At 36.2% G+C, this 23,880-nt stretch overlaps 1 protein-coding gene across 1 annotated transcript in view; it reads left to right on the forward strand.

Annotated features, from left to right (window-relative positions):
- Positions 1-22,256, forward strand: part of LOC111063741 (WD repeat-containing protein 91) — a 117,371-nt gene extending 95,115 nt beyond the window's left edge. The window contains exon 13 of the mRNA XM_039434098.1: positions 21,822-22,256. The gene's annotated coding sequence lies outside the window, so the exon portion shown is untranslated. The remainder of the gene's footprint in view (positions 1-21,821) is intronic.
- Positions 22,257-23,880: the final 1,624 nt, after the last annotated feature.

A 23,880-nucleotide genomic window follows, 5' to 3' on the forward strand; every position in this document is an offset into this window, starting at 1 on the left:
TTTGTTTCAACAAAACTTCTAATAGAACTATAATCAGGTTTTGATATGGACGGACAATCAAGAATTTGTTCAACAAAATAATTGGATAAAATTCGTGGGTTCTGATAACGTTTCTCAAGCTGTCTGAACGCTAATGAGTACCCATGAGCTGACCCATGAGCTGACAAAGAAATTGCCGAAATAGATTTGTAAGCAGAATCACTTAAACTTGAACATAGGTATTGGAATTTCTCAACCTCAGACAGGCCTTCATTATCATGAATCAGAGTTTTGAAACTATTGTAAAATTTGTTCCATTGAGAAATAGATCCGTTGAATTTTGTTATTTGGATACGAGGCAATGAAATGTTCTATTTAACAACAGCAGTGGGGGTTACGGTTACACACTGTCAAATTGTAAACCTTTGCCCTTGGAGGGTTACCTCTCATGATAGAGCGATGATATTGGTATTTATAAGAGCAGTCGCTAAATTCCCTCTTTTGCGAATAAATTCACAAAAAATTAAGGCTGTCCGGCTCGCAAAATTACTGGGTTCAAACCTCAGCTCTAGCTCAGTGGTAGATACATGGATTTTACAAATGCAAGTAATCACCATAAGGTTCAATGACCTGTGATTAATAGTTCTTACCGCTGCTTCTGTGAAGTTCTTGAAGAATACCAGTGAGGAAATTAAAAGAATATTTGATGACTGATTATCAGTAACCATGTACCACTAGAGAATGATAAGGACCAACTATAGTTGTTTCTAGTTGATTCTTAAAACGCTCGTCGTGAATACAGGTATTCACCAATATATCCTTCCAAAATTCCTTAGAACTTACCACGCCAGTTCTTGAAGCTCTCTGGATCTTTATATGATATAACTGGAACCTTATTAATATAATTTTTCAATATACTTGTTCTGGCAGATTAAAGTGATTATCATCAAAGGATGATAAATATTGAGTGCTCTGAATAAGATAAATATTACTTGATTCAATAATTTTAAGTGCTGCTGAATATCTATTGGTACCAAAACAGCTCAAACTGTATATCACGAGATGAACTAGGATAAAATAAATTTCTACGATTTGTATGCTGACATAAAACACAAAATATATTCCCATAAAAATGTGTGTATAAAATATTCGATATATCTATAATTTTTCTTAATTAAATTCTCTCTAAAATCTGAATAATTATCACAGGTTTTGCTAATATTCACAATAGTGAGTCTCAAATTCATAAATATATTATATTTAATACTGATACTTAGACTTCCAATCAATACAAAATTCTGCAAATAAAAACCTGTTTGGTCTATAGGTTTGATATGATATACGTTGTTCAATTAACAAAATTAATAATTAATAAATTATTATTCAAACATGAGATCTCAGGGATTTATATGAATTCGGGCCGTGCGTGGAAGTAAGCTTACTACATATATCAAATAAATTTATAAAATGTTCTTATGAACTATGTGATATTATTCAACACGTGGTGACTTTTTATTTAATTTAAGTCAATTTGAATAGCGCTTTTGATTAATTCCCCCACTATACGCAGAAAATCTAAAACGAGCTCGTTTGACTTATCACTCACTTAAATGAAGTTCTTGACGGTCTCGTGGATTGAATTAATTATTCCAATAATTAATTAGGTAGGCTCCTTTCGTCTCTGCTGGGCTAGTGCGTGATCCAGATTCTTATAAGTTTCTTTCCGAATTAAAGATATATTTATGGGGAATAGTTACAAATTACGAACTCTTTGACAGCACTGAGTTCACAGACAATTTAACATTTAATACAAATATTTCACATTAAAAAAGGGTTTGGCTTAATAGTTTTAAAATTTCAAAATGAGGAAGAAAGAACCCTAAACTCTATGTGCATCCTCTCAGGTCAAGATCTTAAGCTAGAAGAAGGAGGTTTTCAGAAAAATTTGTCTCTTCCAAGAATAATTCTGTAAGCTACTCTCTGATTGGTCTTCAATTTAATAAACTCAATACAATTGGTCGCCTTGGAATCAGGACTTCCTCGACTTTATAATAGAAAAAATTAAATAAAAAAGTTTTTATACAAATATATGGAGTGTTTATCTTAAATTGATTACATAAATAAATCATAACATACGATTTTAATACATTTAGTTTTTTATATGAGTTTTGTATACTCTTGATTTTTTGTGCTTTTTTAGATTATAATAAATATTTTTACAGAAATAATAGTTGTTTGTATTTCTACACATCGACTTCTTTTAGTATACATAATATATCCTTTGATCGAATGAATAATCAGCTGATTCGTTCAGCATTGATTCTAATAATTATCGATTTATTCAAGATTGACTAATTCTTTTCAAAATGTAAACAAATAATTCTAACCTCAATGTTCATGCACACTTTTATTTTTTATAATCCGCCAATAATAAGTAAGCCGCTTTATAATTTTTTGATCTTACCAATGGGTTTTCATAGTTATTGAATCACAATTATACATGTTTTCTTATCGTTTTTGATAATGCTATTACTCCTAATTGCTAATAATATTCGATTTAAGTTCATTTATCCTTTGACTAGGTCTAACCTTCTTTCCATTTTATAATTCTATTAAAATTCATTGGTTCATTTTAAAATATTTGATGGTACTAAAGTACCACGTGACAACACGTTGGAGGTTTAGACATTTTAATGAATCGAGGGTAAAGTTTGTCATATTTTAATTGAATTTCATTGAGGGAAACATCTTGAATGTCATACATAACTGATAACTCGAATATTTGATCGTTAATATTTTCAAATATGGAAAAATCAATAATAATAATGTAAGCTTAGTTACCTTTGATATTCCAGTTGTATGTTTCAGTTTCAGCTCCTGATATAGGATGTATTCTGGCCATGTCACACTCATTAATTTGATGATTTTTTCTTACAGGCTTTATTTACATATAAATTGTTAAATTCATTTTATCTAGTCCAGCTGTCCAGCTTATGTAGTAAAATAAAATGAATGTTAAATGCGTGAATTACTAAACTGCTGTTGAAGTTTGTTTATTACTCAAGTATTTGTTGACTGATGTTCATTCCGTGTGGGTAACTGGAGCTTCAATATTAGATTCAAAACGATCACTGTTTTCATCATCTCTGAACTCTGATTCTACCACTTTAATTGCTAAGCTACGTAGATTAATTCCACGGGAATAGAATTCCATAATTCCAACATTTTCCTGCTAAATAATAAACTCACTTCTCGTTTAAATCAGAACAATTTTATAGTTACTATTTTGACGTGGGATGAGGTGATGAGGTGATGAGGAGCTTGTTCTCTTGTGAACTGGGGATTTTCTAGAAAAGGAGGAATGTTGACACTCACACCTTCTGCATCGATGCCATTTATTAAAAAATGTTTACCTTATTTTCTCTCTCCCTACCAGCTTTGATAATTTATTTTTTGTATGAATCAATAAAGAATAAAGAAAAATCCTTTGTCGGCCAATATGAGTTCCCCAGATTGTAATTGTAACAACCCACACCCTTGGGGTTATTTTTTGTCCGATGTAGAGCCACCATATAGGTCGCTAAAGAAGGTTACTACACCATTAGGCCGGCCGCACACCAGATACGGCGTGGCATGGCACGGCGCGGCAAGACGTTTTGCCTTGCCGCGCCGCGCCCGATGGTTAAGAGCAGCATGTGGCGCGGCACGGTACGGCAAAGCAATTTGAGGAGACGCTCAGTGGATTGAAGAATTCATACAAGTGAACTCGTGTGTTTTATAGATTGATACATATTTCGTGAAATCAGTTTTCAGTCTGTGACACGTGAAAATGAATGCAGAAGAAGAAGAGGCGACTGTAATAGCGTTGTGGTACTTCCTTAAGTCAATAGATGATTCCCCCAAGAGACAAATCTGGGTGCATCCTATCAATGAAAAACGTAACATAAAACTGTTTATTGCAGAGCTAAGAGCAGATCCGGAAAAGTTTTATAATTATTGTCGTATGAAACCGGCAACGTTTGATTTCATTCTTGGATTAATTTCTCCATCCATCCAAAAACAAAACACCAACTATAGGCTGAGCATAACTCCAGAAGAACAACTACTGATCACATTAAGGTAAGATTATTTTTATTGACCTATAATGACCTATAATTCGTTCATGTAGTATCCCCTAAAAATCGAATAATTACTTAAAATGTATAAAATAACCTGTGGTAGTAAGTAGTAGGTAGTAGTAATAACAACCTCGGGTAGTAAGTTTTCAATCGTTACAAATGCTATTTTTATTGAGAAAACAATACAAAATATTCGTGGTCAATCATGGAAATTGATGATATTGTTGACCGTTAGTTGTACCATCATTACAGTTGACGTCATGCAACTGGTTAATCAGAGGAAAGAACTGATGGTTCAACGTTGAGCTTGAGGACGAAGCCACTGAAGCAGGGGACGGAGTGTAGCAACTCTGCTCACTATCTTGATCATCCAACAGGCTATGCAATTTTGCCATGACTGACGATTTGAAGAGGCTTTGTCTTTTTGGAGAAAGCGTTTCGGCTTCAGAAACTAAACTTTTAAAAAATGTTAACATTGCACTATCAGATTTTTCCTCTCCAGCTTTACGTTTTTCTGTGACAGTTTTTAGGTATTCCACCATTGGTGCAGCCACTATATCTGCTGTAGTTCTTCTTTGTTTTTTTTGAGGGGTTAAAGTTGTTTTGATTTTCAATAAGTGGTTTAGGAGCGACTTCAACTTCTCCCTCTTCTTGTAGTTCATTTAAAATGTCTTGGGTCACATCGGTGTTATTTTTCAAAGAGTCATCTAAACTACCTGTCATTTTCCGCGCAGTACCAATCCAAGGTTGGAGGAAGCTCATAGCATCAAATAAGTGCCACTTTTTCTTTAGTTGCTTGGAACCACTGGGTGTCTTTTTCAACTCATTTACGTATCTAACGTATGAGCCATGTAGATTGGTCCACTTTTTCTTGCATATGTTACCTAAAAAGAAACCAAAAGTTACAAAAGAGCATAAAATAAAATAAAATTGACAAACTTATTTTTTATACTAAAACAAATTAAGTCCTCATCTTAACAATATTATTTGTAATATTTAATTGTGGGAAAAAGAAGATAAAGTCGCCCCAATTCAACTTGTATGCAACTCTATTATCTTGTCCTTTTTTACAGATTTCTTGCAACCGGTGATCGCTTCCAGTATATACATTTCAACCATTGAGTTGGCGCTACTACTGCAGGAAAGATTGTAGCAGAAACATGTACTGCCATTTGGTCCGTAATGTCTCCAATGTTCCTAATGACCGATCCATCACCAGAAAAGTGGAAGGAAATATCAGTGAGGTTTTGAAGAGCTATGGAATTTTCCAAATTGTTGTGGTGCTATTGATGGCAAGCACGTACGCATTGAAGCCCCATGGAATAGTGGCTCATTATTCTTTAATTACAAATCATACCACTCTATTATTCTACAAGCTGTTGTTGATGCGGAAGGTAAATTTGTAGCAGTCGATGTTGGAGAAGCTGGGAAACACAGTGAAGGAGGTGTATTTTATTCTTCAACATTTGGTCGTTTATTTAACGATAAAAAAACTGAACTTACCAAAGCCCAAAACTTTATTTAAGACAAAGACAACTAATTTTCCCTATGTCTTTGTTGCGGATGAAGCCTATGCCCTCAGCAGACACATGATGACCCCCTTCAACAAGAATTCTTTGACACGAGAACGAAGGATATACAACTATAGACAATCTAGAGCACGTAGAATTGTTGAATGTGCTTTTGGTATGATGGCAAAGAAATTTCGTGTTTTCGAATTGGCTATGTTAACTCATCCAGATAAGACAAAAATCATTGTGTTAGCATGTTGCGTTCTCCACAATGTAATTAGAGTAAAAGAGGGTACTATGAGTCAGGTGTATGACGAAATGATGAACATTGGAGTTGAGTGTGACAATAAACAAGAGACTTCGAGGGCAAGAGCAGCTAAAGCTGCCTACAACATCAGAGAGAACTTTAAAGAATACTTCAACACTGAAGGTTCAGTACCATGGCAAGACAAAATGGCTTTTGTATAAACAACATGATTTGTTATGGACTATATTATGTATAGAAGATATGTCAAATAAAGTATGGCTATTTCTGAACGGATTAATGTTGCTGTTATTTTATTCTTAATGCCTTACAATATACAGTAAGTTTCATCAACATCGGTCAATGTAAAAGTCTTATACAGTATCTACATCGATCCGCTTAGGTATAAGGAACATACATGCAACAAAATATAAAATTTGGTCAACGCATTTAGCCATTATCGTAGGACAAAGAGACAGACAGACTGACAGAAGTTTCTTGTAGCCATTTTTGGCCTATGCAACGATAGTGCTAATATTAGGCCTAGCATAAAACCTACAGGGATAGTTAGTGGGGAAAATTCTTAGCTTATTTCATTGTTGAACTATCTTACTGTGAGGTAACACAGATGTAAATTAAAATACTCGCACAACAGATAGTACTAAAGACAGGCATATAACAGTATAACAACACTTACCTGGTACACTCAGCTCTTTGCCAATGTCATTCCAAATTTTTGAGATGACGTCCACATTATGGTTGTTCGGACGTTATGAATGCTTCCCTTTCTTGTCTGGCGTTGTGTGGTGGAGGGGGCAATTATACGGTGATGCGCAAAGCATAAGTGTGGCCAGTTGCCGTTTGCCAGCCAACCGAACAGCTCACTTCTCGTAATGTCGATTTTGCAAAGTGATTTATTGATTTATTGTGATTTATTACAAGTGTTGTCTCGTCTCGTATTGTGATCTGGACCCGGGATCCTGGAAGCAAGGAGGATTTGGACATGAAGGTAGGCCTATGTTATTGTGCACTTAGCCATTTTAATTGTTCAACTTGCCACCCGACGCCAGACAACTCAAAAGTTCTCGATGTAATTAATGATACAGTCCACAAACCAGATTGCTGTTTGAGCCAGCCTCTGTCGATTAAACATTGGTCCAACCGTCCGGAATTGCTTTGTTCATCGAATTTGAATAGGACTTAAGTTTGAAATATTGTCTAATAGGTTTGTCGTTTTTTTTGCCTATTTTATTCTTGGTTTGTTCTGTGTATATGGCTTGTTTTTGTCGTCGTAGATGAATATACGCTTTAATTGTGGTATTCTTAAGAAATTTGGGCTCAATTTAAGTTGGAAATTGAGTAGAACAAGTAATATTTTCGTAAATAATTGTGTCGTAGTATTATTGCGTAAGATTGTTGCATTGGCGCCACAATGCTGGACTGGCAAGTTCGTGTCGATAAGTAGAGAAAGACTTATACGTCGTCTAGCTGTAACAGTAACTGGAACTGTTACTTTTTTCAAAGGATACTTGCAGTTATTTGCATTGATTATTGTCGTTACTTCGTTATTAATAGCAGATATTGTTTGTTCCAAGAGTATCGATACGGTATTATTAGCCTTGTAACCGATCATTTCTACCGAGCATAAGTTGAAATGCTGGCTTGGCTTGTATGATTAGATAAGCCAGCCATTGTTCGTTCCATTGTGTCGCCTGCTCTCGTGTTTTCCCTCTTATTCTTGTTTGGTTCTTTGTCTAACTCTCTTGACGAGCGCTCACTGTTATCGCCTCACTATGGGTGTTATCGAAGATTTGACATTTCAAAGAGATGCATTAATTCGTAAAATAAAACAGATTAATGAAATTGCCGAAGCTGTCGAAAAAGATCCGAAAAATAAAAAAATGAAGAATTTATTGAAAGTTATGGGTGAGCATATCGATCACCACCAGGTGGAGTTCAATGACATAATAGATAAGATGCAGAGCTACTATAACAAACAAAATCCTCGATTGGAAACAAGTGACCTTGAAAATTTGATGAGCCATTTGATGACACTTTTTTCAATGTCAAGGCTATTCTCGAAACCTTACCATCCACTCAAACAAATTTGAATATTAGTTCTTCCAATGTAGCTTCTCCACCTACAACTGGAAATATCTCGCCAGTTGCCCTACCTAAGCTTCCTTTAATGACTTTTGACGGCGATTTGAAAATTTGGAGTCAATTTAAAGATTTATTCGAAGCCACGGTTCATAATAATGGTCAAATTGCTGACATACAAAAACATATGTATCTTCGGTCTGTACTGAGAGGCGATGCACTGTCAGTCATTTCTGTGGTCCCATTGACAATGATCATTATGCTGAGGCATGGAAATTATTATTGAATCGCTACAATGACTCTTACAATCTGACTGACGCATACTTGCAAGCAATTTTTGATATGCCAGCAGTAATAAGCAACCAGACTCGCTACGAAAATTCATCACTCATTTAGCTGAGTATATTGCAGCACTAAAACCAATTGGTCATGCAGTTAATGACTGGTCGATTCCGTTATTATTTGTCTTAAGTAAAAAACTGACTGAAGAATTGAGAGAGAAGTGGCAGAGACTGCTAAGAAATGGAACAGTATCCGATTTGAAAAACTTCCAAATATTTTTGAATGATGAAGCTGTTATTTTAGAGGCTACTAAATCCACTGATTTATTGGGATCATCTACATCGTCAGAAGCCTCCTCACGTAAGCAGTTTGTAAGTCCTAGATTTTTCACGTCAGAACTGTATTGCAATTGTATGTTATTCAATTTTATAAATGGTCCGTTAGCTATGTCAAGTGTGTTTAAAAGTCTTGAATAACCTATGACTATTGATTTTGATTTAGTTTCGTTAATTTTCAGTCCATTATTCTCAGTCCATTGTACCAAACGAGTCAAGTCAGCATTGACTTCATCAACTGTGACGTCGAAGTCATTTTTCTTGCAGTGCCGGTATACTTGCAAGTCGTCGGCATACAGGTGATGTCTGGTCGTGAGTAGAGTGCTTGTCACGTCATTTATGTAAATGCTGAACAGCAGAGGACCCAATACCGAACCCTGAGGAACTCCTCTGTTCACTTCACGCCACCGTGAAGAGGCATCCCCAACTCTCACACACTGACACCGACCCTGAAGATAGGACCTCACCCATGCCACAGTGGAGTTGGAAAAACCTAAGTTTCTGAGTTTATAGAGTAAAGTGGGATGGAAAATGCTATCGAATGCCTTACTAAAATCTATTAGGACTAGAACTGTTAGCTCTCTACCATCCATAGCCCTACGAATGTCGTCAGTGACTCTCAGGAGTGCAGAGGTGGTGCTATGACCACTACGGAACCCCGATTGAAAGTCACCAATCAATCCAGAACCATGGATAAATGAGCTTGATTGGGAGTGAACGATAATTTCCAGAACCTTGGACAAAACGGACAATAAGCTTATAGGCCTGTAATCGGATGGAGAGAGAGGGTTAGGGATCTTGTTCAAGGGAATCACTATAGATAGCTTCCAGTCATTAGGAAAAATGGATGTTAAAAGTGAGGTATTGATCAAATGGGTGAGAAATGGGAGGATAAGAGGAAGGATAATTTTGATGAACTTAATTGGGATACCGTCTGCACCAACAGCATTACTCTTCACTCGATGAACAGCCAAGAAGACCTCTTGCTCCGTGACATTGGAGAAGTAGAAGTCCTCATTGGGATGAAAATCAGGCAGAGAGTCAAAGTGAGCACGAGCTTGGCCCAAACCCACAGGGATGTCAGTGAAGAAGTCATTGAGATCATCTAGTGAGTGAGCTACAGTCGGTACCTGCCTCTCCTTGCCAGCCCCAATCTCCCTCAGAGCACGCCAAAGAGATGAAGTTGATGATCGCTTTGAGGAGATCAAGTTACGATAGAATGTAGCTTTCGCATTTCTAATTGTTTGCTTGCAAGAGTTCCTCAAACGCTTATAATGATTGAAATCATTGGGGCTTTTTGAAGCTCTTGCAATTTTGCACCAATAATCTCGATCCCTCATTAGCTGGCGTATCTCATCTGTGAGCCATGGAGCAGGATCTCTGGTTACTCTGCGATTTTTTAAAGGAACATGTTTTTCAAAAAGAGAAACTATATTGTGGTTAAGAATGTCCAACATAACATTAACATTGTTAGTTTGGAATATCTGTAACCAGTCAAGGTTAATTGCATCATTGAACAAATTGTGGTAGTTTATATTCTTGTTATCTCTATAAGTGATTATTTTTGGTTTAGGTTTAGGCCTCCTCATATTATAAACTAGGAATATCATATCATGTGCAGAGAGGCCTGGAAAGGGGATCTGCCCATGGCACACAGCTGCTCTCACATCGGCAACTGCAATAAGATCAAGCAATGTGTCAGATCAAGCAAAAGCTAAGATCAAGCAAAAAACATAGTGGCAGTTGTATTTTGTCATGAGTATCAGGTCCAAGTAAGTCAGTATTGAAGTCACCCATGATAGCCACATGTTCATAGGGCACCATCAGCTCAAGTAGTGCTTCCTCAAATTCTGACATATACCCAATATGAGGCGGCCTGTAGCAAACTGCTATTAACATTTTAACTCCATTACACTTAACCTCAATAACATGTATTCAGGTCTAGCTGCACGGGAGGTATCAGAGGAAAACTTATGAACAGGCAGCAGAGAACGCTTGACAAACGCGGCAACCCCTCCCCCATTCTTGTGTAGCCGGTCATTCCGAATGAGCACATAATCCTCGAGTGCAACAAGTCGATTAGGGATTGCCGGTTTCAGCCAGGTCTCGGATACAAGAATGATGTCACAATCTTTGCTCTCGAAAGTGTGCCTAAATTCATCTATATGACAGAGAAGGGATTGCGCATTAACATGAGCGATCTTAAGTTGATCCGGGAAAGGAGAGAATGCCCGCTTGAGGGAATCGCCGACACTCAGCGCGGCCGCGCCGTCATCCTGCTGTATAGACAAGGTGGCTGCGACGAAGCAGCAAGGCAGAAGAGGGGGGTGAATCGGCGAAACAATGAGAAGCTACAAAAAAGACACTTACCACATTCATACTGACACACACACACACAAAGAAGGAAATGATAGAAGAAATATAGAAATAGAGATAAAAAACAAAGTAATGTACAGCAGTAAGCAATGAGTCGGAACGCTAGCTACAGGCTTGAGCTGTTCGGCTCCTAAAAGATAAAATTGAGGCTCTAATTCGGTTTTTGTGATAATAATTATTGTGAAAGAGAAAACGAATGACAGATCAAAAGTATTTCAGTTCAAGATTAGATACACAGTAAACTAGAAGACTGTAGGATGTCAATCAATGCGAGAGTCAAATGGAATAAAAGATAGTGTGAACCGAGTCCACTATTACAGATAACAGATAAGAGCAATCACGACAATCCTCAGGTAAATAGAATAGATTGGGAGCAGAAGAAATATGAAAATGTAGTGTGAGAGAGTAGAAGAGAGAGAGAAGGAGAAAAGGAGAGAGGTCCAATAATATATTGATAAGTGAGAGCAGAAAAGTAATGAATAATAGTGGAAGATAAACCACATGAAAGATAAATCAGATAGAATCTGTAATTATTTTAGGCTATAAGAGTATATCATCTAAGTTGTAAGAAAAATTGTAGACAGATTACTATCTACCTATTCTTGTGTTTTAGAAAAATAATTATCAATCATTAAATCGTACAGTATTATGGCAAACAAAGTATTTCATTATGGCGAACAAACCCAACTTTGATCTGATAAACTGTGTTCCGTCTTGTAAATGTGTTCTGTCTTATATAAGACAGAACAAATTTTTACTCGATAATTTAAAATTTCAGAAAAATATAAATTAATAAGGAGAACAAAGAAAAGTAATAAATAAAAAATTTTAAAAAATTTGTGAAAAATGGAAAATGAATCAAATAATAATAAACCAATGATAAGTCTTTCACAGAAACATAGATACTATGATTTCTAAATTCAATTTCATAGTTCAGCTTCCACTAAATTTATCAGAAATTTCTCCGAAACATAATTCTATCCCCCTCCTTCCACTTTACCGTACCATCAACAGTCCAGGCGTTTGCTTGGCCCACACGAGCAGCCACCTCGCGATAGAAGCTGTTCCGCTTCCGAGTGAGGTCCTCACGGATGGTGATCGAGGACCCCTTCAGCTGCCGCCGCACGGAGAGAACGGCACGTTTTGTCCGATAACTGATAAACTTTACCAGTATCGGACGCGGCCTAGGTCGCGGCTCGCCGGGCCTTGGATCGACAACACGGCCGGAGCGATGGCATCGGTCAATCAGTGCAGGGTCTATATTCACGTTGAGCCTGTCGTGGCATATTTCAGTCACGATGGCTGTCACGTCCTCACCCCTCACCTCCTCCACGCCAAAAATTCGCACATTGTTGCGCCGCTGGTACTGCTCCTGGTCATCGATCTTGTTTTCGAGCAGCACCTGACGGGCCCTCGCGTCCTCGCGAACGGCGACAACCTCAGCCGCAAGAGACTCCACTCTCGCCTCCAACGCCGACAGTCGCGGTTCAAATGCTTGGATAAAGCGCGCGGAGATGGTATCTGCCAGTCGATCGAATAGATTATCGGCAACTTTATCTGCTAGCCTGGTCAGGAACTCGTCATCGGAGAGGAATGCCGAGAATTTCTCTCGAGCCGCTCCTCCCCCCATCGCCGTATCGCTTCCACCTTTGGACGAAGAGGCAGAGGGGGCCGAATTCGACCGTTGATTTACTGGCACGGCTGGGCGCTTATCTCCTGCAGCAGCCTTATCAATCGAAGCCTGCGCCTTAGAACCGCTTCGTAGAGCTTTTGGCGATGGAAACATGTTACTTTGATTGAAAATTTCTCAATTGCGCAAGATATATGAGGTGGATCGCAACAAGATTCGGTGATGAACTTGATAACACTTTCACACACTATATATGAAAGAATCACGCTGATTCAATGAGAAAAACCGACTGAAACGACAATAGTTTTGAGGAGCCGAAACGAGACGCGTCAAGCTGCTTTCATAACTCTTATCTCACTCTGTGAGAATTGTGAGAGTGGTGGAGGTACAGACTGCAAAAGGAAGTCTCACCAGTCTGTCAATAGGGTATGTCTCCTCCCTATTGATGAAGATTAGGCCTTATTGAAGGGAACTTCAATAAGTTTTAGTGGTTAGTTTTTTTGTTTCTCGTTTTATGTGTGGGAAAGGTTCCCAAGTTGCTTTGTTTCTTGTTTTTATTCTATAGTTGTTATTCTATTAGTTGTATATAGTCATTTATTTCTCGTCCCATCCTCTCCTTTCCGTGGGCCTCCTACTCCTTTTTTAAGTCTCCTCAAGGGCCCCTGAGGAGTGAAGATATTTTCCTTTTTTTCCCTAGTCTCCCTAGTAGGGTTCGTTATAGGTGTTTTTTTTGTTTTTTGTTATTGGAAGTTCTTCCAAGGTGGGTGGAATGTTCGGACATTATGAATGCTTCCCTTTCTTGTCTGGCGTTGTGTGGTGGAGGGGCAATTATACGGTGATGCGCAAAGCATAAGTGTGGCCAGTTGCCGTTTGCCAGCCAACCGAACAGCTCACTTCTCGTAATGTCGATTTTGCAAAGTGATTTATTGATTTATTGTGATTTATTACAAGTGTCGTCTCGTCTCGTATCGTGATCTGGACCCGGGATCCTGGAAGCAAGGAGGATTTGGACATGAAGGTAGGCCTATGTTATTGTGCACTTAGCCATTTTAATTGTTCAACTTGCCACCCGACGCCAGATAACTCAAAAGTTCTCGATGTAATTAATGATACAGTCCACAAACCAGATTGCTGTTTGAGCCAGCCTCTGTCGATTAAACAATGGTGTTCCTTTAACGATGCATTGTAAATTGGTGGGTTGTTTTGTACATAAAACAACAACCTGTCAACATCCACACTAGTAACGGCATCAACATCATCCTCCTGGCTTGCCATAATGTTTGTCAGACAAACAACTGCTACACCACACTACCACTGCCTCTCAACTACGATTCTCGCGCATGCGCAGAACGCTTTGCATTAAGCCTCTTGCCCGAAAGACGAAACTTGACAAGGCAGTACAAGGCGCCTCGCCACGCCATGCCGTGCACGATGCAGTGTGCGGCACCTCCATTGATAGCAATACAAACCACATCGCATGCGGCGCCTTACGGCAAAACGCCGCGCCGTGCCGTGCCGCGCCGTATCCGGTGTGCGTCCAGCCTTAGGAGCAACCCCGACAAGCCCTTTAAGAGTGTATCTATGCTTGTAAGTGCTATAAATTGATTGTTTTCCAATCATTAAAGCTGGTTCTGCAGCATACACTTCTGTGCAGTCAATAATTATTCTACAGGATGTGATATCCGAAAAATAATTTGGAAGGCATGACCTATTTTTAAATAGGGAAGGTACAATATTTTTCATCAACCCCACACAAAAATGGTTTTATGCAGTACATGAAACCAAGTAGTTATATTTGCTACCGTTGTTTCACCTATCTGAAATTGAAAAGCCAACTCCTTATGAGTTGGATTTCTTTTCATCTTCATCATTGCCATCAGAAGCTGGTCACAATGCGGGATCATTATGACCTTCCACCCTAGAAAATAAGCTATCTCACTAGCTGTGCACAACTGCAGAATATAATATTGAAAACTGATTTGTGAGGTAAAACTGTGTGGGTTAATACTAGTTTATCACTATCACAAATCATAGAGTAGGTGAGTCTTTGCTGGACAGTTTTTGTTCTTTTGTGTTCTTATAGTTCTTTTTCCAAGAGATATACCTCCGCTTCCAGTGCGACAACACTATTGCTTGTAGTTGGTACACTGACATCTTCTTCAGCCACCTCAATTGGATGTGGCTCCTGCACAACTTCTGTCTCTGTTTCTGTGTCTAACCTTAAAAAAATATAATTCTAAAATTAAAATATGCTAATTAATAAAACAAATTAACTCATCAGTGGTCTACAAGTAAGTTTATTACTGTGAATTATCATTAAACACCACTTAAAAAACTATCTTGTTCAATTCCGGTGTTTAGTTATACCCATTCCTTCAAGTTATATTTTTCCATTTTGGTTACAAAATGAGAATGTAAGAAAAAAACATCAATAATTCTGTTCTCTAGAATTTTTGTTTAAATCGTAATGAAATGAAAATATAAACTCCCACAATTCATTTCAAAATTTCTTTGAGGCAGCCTCATGGTCGCTTGTGAGGGCATTTATGACCATGTTCAATCAACATGTCGTTGGCAGCTTTGCAGATGTCGACACTTCAATTTTATAAGAAATATTTATTTATGAATATGTCATTAAATGCTATTTCAATTTGGAATGAAAAAATGTATTAGAGAGAATTGAATTGATGAAGAGGAAATGATAATAGTATGAAAAAATGTAAATATCGTTGGCTAAGAGTGTTGACCAGCTAACTCCATTTCACGAAATTTTACAGGAGAAGAAAATAACTTCCCAGAATGAGTATAATTCTACAAATGGAATAAGTTTCAGCATTAATGATAAACTGCATCTTATTCTCAACTTAATAAATACAAATTATTGGAGATTTTTAACTCTCCATGATTGTATTGAGAAAAAAAGGAGTTAGAAGTTTTTATTTTTGAAAAAAATGTCATTGATGTGGAGTTAGCTGGTTTTACTCAAAACAGCTTTAGGGTGAACATAATAGGCAATTTCTTTACGTAACATTTTTTTTATTATTGTAATTATAGTGAAAAACATGGAAAATAAAATAATACAACTAAGTTATATAATAGTTTGTCAGCTCGTAAGTTTAAATAGAAGAGTTTTCAAATAAAACGGAAGATGATATCAATTATCTTGGTGCGGAAGGTTGTCATAGTATCCGCGATAATCTGAATGTAGAATCTTCTTAATTTCTCGAAGATCTCCATATTTGCGAGCTGTTATTGGAAGCCTACTGTGATGAAGTTGTTCCAAGTTGGACCACTGTGGTCGTTCTACAGCAGATTTCCTTTGAGGCATAAGATCCCAATCATCACTAAATCTCAGTTTATAAAATATGTCTCCCTGAGGTGTATATTTTATTGCCCGAAGATCTGTCACTTTGGAGTCTCCCTTTTTCTTGCCTGGTCGGATGCTGTTGTATGCCATGATGTTGTTGAATTTTTTGAAGAAATCGTGATCAAATCGTTACTTTGAATGGACGTAGATTTTTACGAGCATTCTCACAAATACCGACATATTCAGCCGGTGCATCAATCTTCTTATTCATTTAAGATCGCTCAATAAGTGAATGCATGCTGTCTGCCTCCATCTGCGTATGTCCAACTTCGAGATATTTTTGCACAATTGTTATATTTTGAGAGACAGCTACAAAAAGCAATGCATTAGCCTAAATATTGTTACGGTTCTGGTAAACACAACCATCACTGTATATTATTATTTCCAAGTGTTCAACGTTCACTTTTATGGATGGTAGATATTCCTCTATCAAGAAGTAGGTCCAAATAGATGCAAACTCTTCAGAATTAACACCACCTTCAGTCTCATTCCATAAGAAACAAAAGCCATCATGGCTATTTAAATCATAGAAACATAGATTATGTACTTGCAATTTAGCTCTGTAGTATAGAGTACTGATGTTTGACTTGGGTGCCATTAAAACTGCTTGCAAGTCAGCTGTGAGAACATGACTCTTCCCATTTTTATCCTTTTCCTTCTCATCCCTGGCCTCTATTTTTCTAGCAATATGCAACTGATAGTCATCTTCAGAAATAGTACCCACCTTATATTTAGCACATTTTTCACATTCATCTTTTTTTGGTTTGAAAAGAGTAAAATTACGTGAATCAAGTCCTTGTCTGAAAACAGTTCTAGATAATGGCTTTATATTATTTGATTTACACCAATCATCTACATAAAATTCGTAAAGCGCTTGAATAGTTGGCCATTCAGGCAGAAGATATTTTTTTGAAGTTGAAGCTCGGCAATAGTGGGATTCCATGACAGGCAGTGCATCCAAGAAAGCATTCTTATTGAATGAAAAAGACTAAGAAATTGTCAAAAAACCACTGATTTATTGATAATTAGAAAGACCGGTTTCGGTTATTACACCATTGTCAAACTCTGATAAACTAAAACTAAATACAAGAGCAGCAGAATTTATACTAGTAGGCGAGTACTGCTATTGGTCGAGGGCATGAACGCCTGCCATTGGCCTATTAGAAAGACCGGTTTCGGTTATTACACCATTGTCAATGGTGTAACCGGTCTTTCTAATTATCAATAAATCAATGGTTTTTTGACAATTTCTTAGTCTTTTTCATTCAATATGAGTAATTACCACAATATCAACTTCTCAACTACACAAAAAGTGAAACTAGCAAGTCAAGCTGAACAAGTGAAGTTATATTTGAAATTGAAACTCAAGTATGGAGTAGCAGAAAGGAACATTTTCTTCAATAGACAATGCTTGAAACTGAAGGTTATACCACAGTATGTGGCAATAGTAACCAACAACACTTCTACTATTGCACAGAAGAGCATAAAAACCGCCCAGAAATTTTGGATTAAGAAGGAGATCAGTCACTGGTATAAAATAAGGGATAGCTTATCTTTCTACATTTATATTCTCCATATACAACTGGCAAGCAAACTGCACAAGGCTGAGTGGGATTTCCTAGACAACAAATGTAGGGAACAACTTTTTAGGAGATTGAGTGAGAAAACAGTCACTCAAAACAAAAAACTGCAGAAACTTCTCAAAGATCAACATTCGACACTAAATAATAGGCCTATCATTCAACATCAACACAAGTTTGCTGATAGGGTAGCTAATTTCTCACAAGTCCAATTTTCATCCTCAAAGACAGAGTTACTAGGACGCGGTAACAAATACAGTAGTCATAACTATTTGGATAACCAACAACTTGAACGACTAGCTTGCAGCATTGATAGCAATGTGGAAGCCTCAAAGAACAAAATACTAACTAACAGATGTGCTGACATAATTCTTCAAGAAAAGACAAGGGAACTTCGACCAGAGATCACAAAAACGGCGGACATCATGAAGAATTTAAAGAAGAAGATGAAAACCAATGACCTGATGATTTTGAAAGCTGACAAAGGATGCACTACAGTAATAATGGATAAGGACGAATATCTAAGTAAGGTAAATCATTTCATTGCAGATAACAATTTTATTGAGATTAACTCCAATCCCACCACCAAAATCAATAGCTTGATTAGAAATAAGTTGACCACCACCACCACCAAATTATTTAACAAAAAAGAAACTAAGTATCTAACAGTTATGAATCCATATCCACCTAGACTTTTCGGTCAACCTAAATTACACAAAACTAATGTGTTAGACCAGTGGTATCTTCTGTTAATTCCCCCTGCTCTAAATTAGCTCACAAACTGAATAGCACCTTTCGGTCATTAACAGGTTTTCAACCAAAGTTTAGTATTAAAAATTCATTGGAGTTGGTCAACAATATAAAACATATTCCTGTTCTATCATCCTATAAACGTGTGTCATTTAATGTTACTAATTTATTCACTAACATTCCGGTGGGAGAAAGTCTTGAAAGAGCTGAGGAAATAATGGAAGCCTCTATAAATGATCTTACACTCAGAGAAGAACTGATAGGATTGATGAAGTTATGCACTCAGCATAATTATTTCAAATCTAACAATAGATTTTTTGAACAAAGAGAGGGGTTGGCAATGAGGTCACCCCTCTCACCACTCCTAGCTGAATTATTTATGGATAAGTTAGAAAGTAGAATCATTGAAAATAGTCATTTGAAAGATAAAATTGTTTACTGGTTTCGATATGTTGATGATATTATTTGCTTATGGAAGGAAGTAACAGACAACTAGACAATTTTCTTTCCTATCTGAATGGATTACATCAGAGTATAAAATTCACTGTAGAGGTAGAACAGGATTGTGTATTGAATTTTCTAGATTTAAGAATAGATCATAGCACTGGTTTTCACAAGTTTTCTATTTTCAGAAAACCAACCCATACTGATGTTATCATTCCTCTTCATCCTATTTCTCACAAACTTGCTGCTTTCAATAGTATGGTCTATAGAGCACTAACAATACCTATGAGCCATCATGATTTTGATATTGAGATCACTAAAATTAAACAGATAGCTGTCACAAATGGGTGTGAAGAAAGTATGGTGGACAGATTATTCAGTAAAATTAATAGAAAAATTTCAATCAATTCTAGCTTTGTAGGCTCAAACTGTGAGGAGAAGACTTGGATAAAAATCCCATATTTAGGCCTTGTATCTGATAAAATAGGTAGGGAATTGAAGAGGAATGGATTTCATGTTGCTTTCAAGACCAAACCGATTTTAAATAGTCTTTTTAGCTGGAGTAAAGACAAAATTGATATTTGGGATAAAAGCGGGGTGTACAAACTTAAATGTGATGATTGTAATGCTTGTTACGTGGGTCAGACTGGTAGAAGTTTCAAAAGTAGAATTAAAGAACACATCAGAGATTGAAATAAACAAAATGGGGAATCTAACTTTGCAGAACATTTGATAACAAATAATCACAAGTTCACAGTTAAGGAGAATGTAAAGTTTCTGCATGTTAATAACAAAGGCAGATCTTTGAATATTCTAGAGGCTTTAGAAATAACAAGAGTAATTAAGGAAAATTCCCAGTATAGTTTAAATGACCAGATTCATTTCAACCAGTACAACACTACGAATTTAGTTTTATCATAAAATTGTAAGCATACATTAGTCAATAGTTTCTCCATTTACATATTTGTTTTATTATCTTTCACACTTGTTTTCTTGGTTCTTATTTTGTACTCAAAGTAAATTTTATTATCATGACGATTCTGTTGCTTAAGCCGCCATTTTGTCACACCGTTGAGGGGGAGGAGACTGTCTAGCTAGGCCAATGGCAGGCGTTCATGCCCTCGACCAATAGAAGTACTCGCCTACTAGTATAAATTCTGCTGCTCTTGTATTTAGTTTTAGTTTATCAGAGTTTGACAATGGTGTAATAACCGAAACGGTCTTTCTAATTATCAATAAATCAGTGGTTTTTTGACAATTTCTTAGTCTTTTTCATTCAATATGAATAATTACCACAATATCAACTTCTCAACTACACAAAAAAAAGAAAGAAAGCATTCAGTTGTTTTTTCATGTCTTCAAAAGGCTTCAATGTACTTTCTTTTACAGTTCTCAGCTGACTTGGCTTACCATCATTTTTCAAACTATCTTTCCAGTTGAGGACAGTCCATTTTCCTACACACAGTGTGTTCAAGAACATTGTTCTACATACTCTTATTTTCTCATCATTAATCCTCAAATGGTAAATTACAGACTGGTTCCTTCTTGATTCGTCTACATTTACTCTGTCTCTTGCTCGTTTTATTGGCAAGGTGGTAACTACATTATTAATGTACAATTTCTTTTCACCCCAGTCAAACGATTTCCAGAATTTTTCAAAAATCATCCTTCTATCTCCTTCTGTTACTGTAGAACATTTCATGAGACCATTTACTCTGCTCTTGCATTGACATCTTCCTTTAATTTGTCTGGGTTCCTTGGGTTTATTGTAACTCCACTTTCCATTCTCTTGTGTACGTCCCAAGTATGGTCTGCCCTCTTCTCGAAGTTTTTTGTTTTTTGCAGCAAACCATTCATTGTTATTCACAAGAGACCTCTTCTTCCGGTTTTTACTTTTCTGTGGAAATTCATAGTCCGAGTCAGAAGAACTATCAGAGTAAGGCACTAACAAATGAGTCCTACTTTCTTCATTCAGTTGTTCTTGAACAGATATTGTTTCTGGATTTGTAGGTTCTGAATTAAAATCAAAACATTCTTCAACTAACAAATTCTCACTATTGTCATAAATGTTGTCTGTTTGGTCGATGATTTCAATTTCAACATCATCAACAATTGAATAATGTTCTGTGATAGTTTCTAAAACATTAAAATCATCAACTGGCACTGAGGTTTCAGCTGTATCCACGGCCGCAAACCAGCTTGAAGTATCAGGCCTATTTGTTTCCTCCTCTGCTGTATCGATCACTGCAATTTTGTCTCACCAGATCAACCATGCGCTGTCCACGGAACATCTGAAAGCAAAAACAAAAGAGAAAAATTATTAATCTAAGTTATGAAATGAATAAAATGATAATCATTACCAGAATCGAATTCAAGAGTCACTCACTGGAATAATATGTATGTGCATTATATAATCATCATCAATAGGCTAAAGCCTACGGTTCTTGTTTGGTATACAGTTAGATGCATGGTTTGATTCAACTAATGAAAGTATGTTAAAACGTTCAGAGTTCATATTCCAACCTAAGTTCATAAGTCGAAAGTTTAAGTGTATAGGCTATTCCAGGAGCTAATAGACTATTTATATTCATTTAGCCTACATACTCAAGCGATTTTGACAAACTGGTTGATTGATAAGCTAATACATGTGAATGTAAATTGATTGAGCATAATAATAAACAACAGCATAAAAGTGTGAGCCTAATGACAAGTGAAATTATACTTTTCTAATTTTCATAATTGACAACAATAATAGTTTTATTTAGATTGACCGATTTATAAAATACAGTATTCAAGAGAAAGTCTCGAAGTAGGGTTAGAGTCCCACGCTAAGAAATATTAGAAGATAAATACATTTAGAACTATTACAATAGCCTAATTATGGTATAACAAAATTATACATACCTTGAAATAATAATGAGATCCACATCAATGCTATAATACTGTTCTGAAGTCTATTTGATATCTATAAAATCTATCTGAAGTTGATTTGTATCACTTTAAATAGCGTGAAAAGCACCAGCATGTGTGTTTAGGTTATTGTTGCTACACAACTTATACCTGGACATGATCAGCTGAGTGGAGTTGGCTGTTTTTCTGTTTCAGAATTCTCTATGGTGGAGTTGGAAGGAAACATTGGCCCATATGAATAAAACCAGAGCAAATGCTCATGAGCAAGAGCATGGAGCATAAGGTAGAAGCAAAAGCATTTGCTCATTTTTATATGAATAAGCTTTACCTTTTACTCTTACCTTATGCTCCTGAACTCTGGAGCAAATGCTCACGTATTTTAGAGATTTTTCTTGTAGTAGTCTATTAACTAGTAGTCTTGTAGTAGTCCAAACTAGCTTCAACGCACTTGGCATCATCATCAGTGGTAGACTGAGGAAACCGGAAATTGTATAGGGGAAGGAAATTCTGGCTGGTCAGTTCAGGTGTGGCAACACAATATGTGATTCAAATATTAAAAAACAAAATAAATTAGAAACTAGATAGACTACTGTAGTACATGTTCTAGCATAAAATATGAAATCAGATTTTTAAAAATGAAATATAGGTAATATTAAATACAAAATCAAAAAACTAAACCTAGCTGATTTGATATGTATGTGACCAAAATCCTAATTACCTAAATATGTCTCTTCTATTTAGAGCCGTTATCTATAGTCAACCACAATAATTTTGGTGAAATATAATTATTATGAATCTAAACTTAAAACAGTGTTAATTGAACATCAAAAAATTAATAATAAACTAGGCACCAACAAACATAACCTATTCCTAACTGTTCAAGAATTCTATGTACTGTACATAACCTAAAGCTATAAGAAAATTGTGTAATCAATCTGTGAATCAAACTTAGCCTCCAATAAATATGAAGTATAAATGAAAATAAACTAAACCTGACTGTTCATATGTATAGCCTATATAAACCATTTTCTATTTACATCTTGAAAATTATTATTTGAAAATAAAAATGAAAATAAACTAACAACAAACATAACCTAACAGTTCAAAATTCAATATGCATAACTATGAGAAAATAATGCAGCCAATGAGAAATAATATGGGAATGATTATGTAGGAACCAAATATAGCCAAAACAATTATTAAATGCGTAGAGATCAGGGTTGACCCCCCAAAGCTAAAGGGGTGTCCGAGGGCCCTCAAATTAAAAAAAAAAATAGATGTCCAATACTGATGTTTCAAGGCATTTTAGAGACCAATTTTGACCAACTAAATAAGTTATTTTGATTTATAGAATAGAATTACAGTACCCTTTGAAATTAATAACATAATATAATAAGAATAGGAATTATAACTTGAAACATTTTAAAACTTTGAAATACTTCAACTATACTAGTTTCGGTGATCACACCATCACCATTTGAAATATTTTAATATGTTTGAAGTTATAATTTGTATTCTTATTATATTATGTTATTAATTTCAAAGGGTACTGTAATTCTATTTTATAATATTGTAAGGTGAGATATCGTGTACACAGACGCACATACACTCATACACACCAATACCCAAAAACCACTTTTTTGGACTCAGGGGACCTTGAAACGTATAGAAATTTATAAATTGGGGTACCTTAATTTTTTTTTCTGGAAAGCAATACTTTCCTTACCTATGGTAATAGGGCAAGGAAAGTAAAAAAGAATAACTAGTACCTCATATTAAAAAGAGGATGCTGGTTTGTATATTTGAAGTTTATGGACTCAGAAATTGTAATTCTAATAATATACTCTATTCAACGAGACGAGATAGTGAAAATATAGAGAAATCATGCTCTTCAGAGTTTTGGTTCTATCTGTGTATTTATTTGTTTATTCATTCATACATTGGTAAAAGTAAATTATGTGTGTTCCGTTCGAGTCTTTTACTTTTACCGTAGACAGATAGACTTCTAGAGAGCATGATTTCTATATGCTTTCTCTATCTCATCTCGTTGAATAGGGTATGCGTCTACTATACAAGATTTCCAATGCACTAATGCACATGACACAACTTTTTGGCGCTCAATTATGTTATTTGACTAGGTTTCTCTCTCAAATAATTCAGGAATGTGATAGTTATTTTGCATTAATATTGTTTAGAACATAATTCAATTTTTTGCAGCTCTTTGCTCATCTTGTTCAACAAAACGACCCAGAAC

The sequence above is a fragment of the Nilaparvata lugens genome, chromosome 1 (genome assembly GCF_014356525.2).
Source record: "Nilaparvata lugens isolate BPH chromosome 1, ASM1435652v1, whole genome shotgun sequence".
In the NCBI taxonomy this organism is placed as follows: Eukaryota; Metazoa; Arthropoda; class Insecta; order Hemiptera; family Delphacidae; genus Nilaparvata; species Nilaparvata lugens.